General features: G+C 38.8%; 1 long non-coding RNA gene across 1 annotated transcript in view; it reads right to left on the reverse strand.

The window, feature by feature from the left end:
• LOC116673440 (uncharacterized) overlaps positions 1–6805 on the reverse strand; it is a 14232-nt gene that overhangs the window by 7178 nt on the left and 249 nt on the right. Inside the window, exon 2 of the long non-coding RNA XR_004327841.1 lies at positions 3669–3670. This is a non-coding gene — a long non-coding RNA (uncharacterized LOC116673440). The remainder of the gene's footprint in view (positions 1–3668; positions 3671–6805) is intronic.

Consider the following 6805-nt stretch of genomic DNA (forward strand, 5'->3'; position numbering starts at 1 on the left):
TATCCATCAACATAAATTCCTTTAATTTGAATCTAAATAATTCCTAATTTCTGCTTTTCTAACTCAAACATTAGGTATCGTTTCCTATAAATGAGGTTTATTGACCATAAATTCCAAAAATAACTGTGTAATAAACTAAAATTACTAACTTAGTTTTGAAAACGTCACTAAAAGTGACAAACATTGAGAAAAAGGGAAAAAAAAATGTGAGAAAGTTAAAAACATTAATAAAAGGCGTCAAGGAAAGTGTTGATTTTCAATTTTGACAGGAAGACAACACAAGCGTTATGCACTGTAGGGTTGCCCCTTCCCCCATCTATTCTGGCATTGTTATTGTGTGTGTGAAAGGTGCAATGTGGCATGTTGCAATACTAAAAACCACAAGCAGTGCCCATTCCAGTAATTTACCAGGAACTACAGTGTGTGTAAAAGAGGCTTGCACATGTGTAATTTATTTCACTTGATGAATGCATTACATGTATTTCTATTTTTGTAACATTAAGGCTACATCTACACTACAATGTTTTCATTATTTTATGGGGCGTTGTGAACCAACAAGAGTTTTTACTCCAGTAGCACAACTAATCTTCGTCCATATCAACACGTCTGACAACGCATATCACATGACCATTTGCATTCACTGAGCATGCAAGTCCCGATGGAAATCAATGATGTATAAATTGAAAATACAGAAAACTTTGGAGAAAGAACAAAAATGCGAAAAGTAAGATTTACTAGGGATTCATTAGCTTGGATCAACTGTTACTGAAACTTGTGTAAGCCTATACCTAACTGAGACGACTGACTGACGTGGCAATTTAGACAAAGAAATATATGTTCTTTTGTTTCTGATGTGACTATAATCCCACTAGATTTGAAATCCTGTTCAACCAACGTGTGGGTGTGTGCGTGCGTGTGTGCGTGCATGCGTGCGTGTGTGCGTGTGTATGTGCGTGCGTGCTTGTGTGTGTGTGTATATCCTGCTAATCCTCTCAGTCGCTATAGCTCCACTGATTCCTTGTAGCACATTAGTGCCCTAACTTCACCCTGCACTGTAAACCGAATTACCTCTATCTGCCCTTTTTTCAAACCCCTTTTTCTCCCCGCTGGTTGTGTGAGACATTCAGGCTCGATTCATGTTTTAAGAGCTACACTATCACGCACAAATACACAAACACACTTGTACTGCCCCACAAAGCCAAACAGCTGGAACTGTGTGAGAAGTGAAACTGAGATAAGTAACTTCATACAATAGCCAGGGGTCAGTTATAATCTAAACACATAACTGAAGCAATTCCTCTTTAAGTTAATTCAACAGAATTCTTTTTTTTTTTTTTTTTTTTTTTTTTTTTTAATTACAAAGCTGTAAATAAATTTCAGTTTTCTGTGTTGGTGCCTTAAAACCCCAGTTTTTTTTTTTCAATTGACAGTCAAACACACACCTCCTAGCTCTGCTAGCTACCACGGAGGACAAGACAAGTGTGTGTCATAAGATGGTCCAGTTTACCTAGTGGCCCGAAATTCCATTAGATTGTATAAATGTATGTATAGGACTCCAAGGTCAGATGAGTCATGACATTTTTTTGCTGTTTTACAGGATATAAAAAAAATCATTGTCTGTGTTATGGACTGAATTTTATTTTAAACTTATAACCTAATGATAAATTGTTTGCTAGATACTACCATTTATGTTAGAAAATGGCAAAGTTATGGATTTTTTTTTTTTTTACTGCCAATCAAAGAAATATGTTCTACGGTCAGCACTGTTGTGGAGTAACCTCTTACACAGTTCTCATTTCTCTTCCCTCTATCTGTCTGACTTTCATTCTTTGAAGCGCGCATCCCACGGCAGCGCATCAGGGACGAACAGGGAGTCAGCGGGTTCACAGGACCGACCAAGGTCCATCCTGGATGGAAAGTTTTTAGAGAGCGAGACGAGCTGCCTCCCCTCCCCTCCCCTCCCCTCCCCTCCGGGGCCCCTAAGGCTAACGTGATCCCCCCATTTGTGCTCCTGTCATAAAGAATGCGCCCGCTAAACCACTTTCCCACCACTAAGAGGATTACTAAGGTAATGCTCCTGAATTAAGAGATGCTCCACCACATCTAGACATTGGGAGGCAAAAATTAATAACTTCTATTGAAAGCTGGAGTGAGATTTACCCCCCATGGCTCAAACTAGGTGCCTGAACAAAGACGTGACAATGCTTGCTAACTAGTCTTCTAAATGTAAAGGGACTGTTCGTATATAGTGCTTCTCTTGTCTCAACAACTAACATTCACACACATTTACACTCTGATGGTGCAGCATCAGGGGCAACTCAGGGCTCAGTGTCTTGCCCAAGGACAGTTCCACATGGAACTGCAGGGCCAGGGATCAAACCGCCAACCTTACCAATGGCAGGTGAGCGCTCTATGAGCCATAGCCAGCCCCACAGGCAGGTTCTAGGTAGGTTTTGATCAAACAAGAGGGAGACATCTAAATTGGTAGCGATTCCTGTTTTCAGAATGTTCAGAATGTCTGGAATTCAGTTGTGCTCTTTGTCTCTGCTTACTCTGTTATTGTCCTGGGGGGATATGGGGGGGCATAGACAGCCATGTGCTATCGCTGAAACACATGGAGTCACCAGCCATTTCTTTTCACCTGGCAGTAAGCATGCTTTAACAAGATTTCACCCTCCTAAGCAACCAGCAAAAGTCACAAGTGCAGTAACCAGGACATGATCCCTCACTGGCTTCTTACCTGTGAACACCGCCAACTGTGGAATGCACAACCAAACCGGGGTTGGTGCTGCCGCGAATTATCCTTGGGTCTCCAGCTCCAGTGTGAGGCAAGTGTTTAGCAAAAAAAATAAAACCAAACTGAAAACTACATTGTCATGTTAATAAACAATAAAAACAAAATGATTGGAAATCATTTCAGTTTTAGTTTCTTCCCTATAATAATCACTGCTCAAAAAAAAGAGACCGCATGAGTTTCCGTCAACTCTTGTGACATTGAACTACAGTAAGTGAACGAACTTGACATGAGATGGCGCTGTGCTGTAATCACATCGGACACTAAAGTGGCGCAAAGATTAAACATTAATCATGTCCATTCTCCATCCCTTTATTATTTATGGTTATTTATATTCAGTACATACTGTATGTAACTGAGACATTATACCTGGCCCCAAACTCCTGTAAAACTAAATCTAGAAAAAACTAAAGTAAATCTAACTCTATAAACTAACTAAATTTAAACTGAGATGAAATCAAAAAGTTAAAACTAAAATAAAGTTAAAAAAGGAATTGAAAATTCTAAACTATTATAACTTGGCTTGCAGTATTAAATAGTGGTAGTGCCGAATGCTAGCATTTTAGGCTGGCACTTATGATTTTTCAGATGATGTAAACATTAAAACAAGAACGCACACAAGGGACTTTAAGTTCTTGATTTATGAAAAACAAATGAGTTTCTGGATTGGTAGGATATTAAAAATACTAACGGCTGGCACCAGTTTTATTAAACTGTAGTTTCTGCCAAGAGCTGATGATGGAAATGTTAGCATAGTGAACAATAAACAAACGGGACTGGCATGGGAATCTGTCCGGCATGGGAATCTGTCATTTAAGGTCAATCTGCAGGAGCTCAGTCCAAATTGTGCAGAGAATCCAGTGATGCTTGGTACCACTGTGTTGGGGAGGTTGTGTGTAGCTAAGGCGTGTTTACGCAGCGACCTTGATCCTGTCGCAGGCCTCACGTCCGATCAGGATCAACTCTGCCTCAGTGTGTGTGTGAGCGTCATGACAAGGTTAGGAAGATAACTCACTTCCTCTTGGGTGACTTGTTTGTTTTTCAGTCTGATGGCCACCAGCCTGCTTTGTGTCGACCGCATCAAATGGCGGTTCAAATCATGCCCATCAAAAGGGACGTACATACACAGGGCCGCCGACAGTGGGGGGGTGGACACCACAGTTGTCCCATGCTCTGGGTCAAGGGAAGACCCAAAAGAGCCCTTTAAACATTAAATATTCTGCTGACCGTTGGAAATCATCTTGTCCTGGGCACAAGCAAGATACTAAAATGGCAGCCCTGCACACACACCTACAAAACAAGGAATGGAAGATGCAAATCTTCTTTTCTTCTTCAATTCTTACATGCTGACCTTAGTAAAATCACTTTTGAAAAGGACCAACATGCTCTTAATTGTTGGCTCCACAGGAACAAAAGTAAGGTTTTTATTTCCATCATGAACCAGAACACCCAATGTTGTCATCTTTGCTTATCTGTTCTCTCAATGTGAAAATAACTCAGTTACCCCCTACACGTTAGATCTTCACATTACATTTTTGTTCACACCTAGAGCCAGTGGAAAAAAACCCAACGACCTTTATTTTCCTTATGAAGCGAGGCCGATCATGAGATCTCCACCTTCCTGGAAAAACAAAGAAATTGTTTGTCTATATTGTAATAAAGATCCTCCCTAAAGGTTGATTGTTCCAAGAACCCTCACAGTGGGGATGGGGTGAGTAAGGTTGAGGAGCAAGAAAATCCCAACTCTAAAGTCAGAGAAAATTAAAAGTTAATTAGTATAGGCTGGAGGAAGAGGGGCACTCCTCCTTCGGACGCAGGAGTGGGGCTTGGTGGGAGACTGGCACAGTTAAATATGATGCACTGAAAGGTATTCATTTGGAAAGAGGGTGATTGATTTACATTACAAAAACTATGGCTGGCAAAGAGGTAATTAACATGTTGACGGCTGTCGGTATTTTATGTTAAAAATGTATTTGATGTCCTTTTAAACTGTATGTATTGTATGTCTGATATATTTTATTTCCTAGCCCTCCTTCCCTTGACCCTAAGTAGCTTTGTCCCTTGCCATTGCTTTGTCACTTGTCATTGTAAAAAGGAACCTGTTCTTAATGACTCGCCTGTAAAAAAAAATAAAGTTGAAAAAAAATAGTTTTGGGGGCAGGGTGATCAGCTACAATGATTGTAGGGGAATATTACTTCCAACAAGACGTAAGATTGGAACTTCTACTGCATCTACATGAAAGGTATGGCTATTTATGTTGAGTCAGGGCTACAATGTTAGCAATCAATTGCTTATTTACACATCCAGCTGACACAGGGCAACATTAGTGTAATAACAGATAGTGACCTAAAAGTGTCATTGTTCTAGCCCAGGCTGTAGAGAGCCGAAGAAGAGCGAAACAGGATGTTGTTGTATGGTTGTTCACGCTGGCAAGTTAATAAACCGAGCACAGACTGAACTCACGCTTGGAATGTCTTCTAAGATTACTATATGCCTGGAAAAGATATCAACAGACATTACAATTAGCATTCAATTAGAGTTATTTTTCTGGCCACCTGATGAATGTTTGTCCAATATTTTAACTCTGGTTTGGTCTCCACCAACTCCTTTGAAATATATATGTGGCTTCATTAGCTGTTAAATGCTTCACTATAGTCATCAGGTTGCCACTAAGTTTGTCAGTTTGCTGTTGGTTGTTGAACTGGTCATTTCCTGTGGGTTTATAAGAAGTGTTATGCTCTAACCACAGGCTGTTGAAAACTGAGTGCTGTCCTGTCAACTGAAGCCTTGAAGGCACTCCACAAGAATAGTATTTATCACTGAAATATATATGTTGACTTTCTTATGGCAAACCGTGAGGAACGCACAACAAGCGAGCACTAAAATGTCTTATCCACTTCTTCTTTGTATGAAACTATTGTTTCAAAACTATTTGGCCCTGTTTTTTAATGTAACAAAAAAGGTGTGTTCACCTCAGGGTTGAGCAATGCCGGGAATCACCACCAAACTCCGTGTAATGGAAGCATTTAAAACAACAAAGGAGGAAGTAATCACACCTTTACAGGTGACTAACAGCTGCTAATGGAAATAATGGGTATTTTAGTTGATTTAAAATATGTTTTTAAGAAAATAAATTGCACTGCATACCGTTTGTATGGTGTGTGTATATATATATATATATATGTATATATATATATATATATAGTTCTTGGTTATGAATTGTGCAGAGGTAGTTAGGTGTGCAATGGTTGTAAGTGAAGAGAATAAACCAAAGACCCAACAACAAACCGCCACAACAAACAAACAAGTTCAACTAGTCTGGTTGTCAATGCCAATCTTGTCAACACGCAACACATCAATAGTTTGCTTGTTAAAAGAATAGTTTGAAGAATTTGTAAAAAATGCTAGCATTCTTGTCAAGAGATAGATGAAAAGATAGATATAAGGGGGTCAGCCCTGTGTTCCCACATGTCTAAAATTTTTCTTTAAAAAGGGTTAGCCCTTGTGTTGTCCTTGGGTCAAACTGAACCGTTTCAAAGTGTTTCATGTCTGAAATACGGATTTCTTTCAACCAAATTGTCCAAAAATAACATGGATGATTCCAAACATTCTTCAGGTGACATTAATGATTACTTTCATTTAATTTTTTTTTTTTTTTTTTTTTTATTTTAGCATTTGAATTCTTTTTTTTAATGGTTTCAAAATAGTTTCCGAACTAAACTTTGACATATAGCCATCTGTGATCTACTCAACATCCTCTGATCTTAACTATTAGTCAAAATAATTCATAATTTCTGCCTTTTTAACTAAGAACTCATGCATGATTTGATATAAATGAGGTTTGTTGACCGTGAATTCCAAGAATAAGTGTAAAACTTATTATTAAATCAGTTTGGTTTTTTTTGAAAGCGCCAAAAGCATGGAAAAAGTGAGAAATAAATCAGAAAAAGCAACAATAACATTGGAAAAGTAAAAGAAAATATTAATTTTCAATTTTGACCTGGAAGGAC

This window comes from Etheostoma spectabile, chromosome 23 (genome assembly GCF_008692095.1).
Source record: "Etheostoma spectabile isolate EspeVRDwgs_2016 chromosome 23, UIUC_Espe_1.0, whole genome shotgun sequence".
NCBI classification, from domain to species: domain Eukaryota; kingdom Metazoa; phylum Chordata; class Actinopteri; order Perciformes; family Percidae; genus Etheostoma; species Etheostoma spectabile.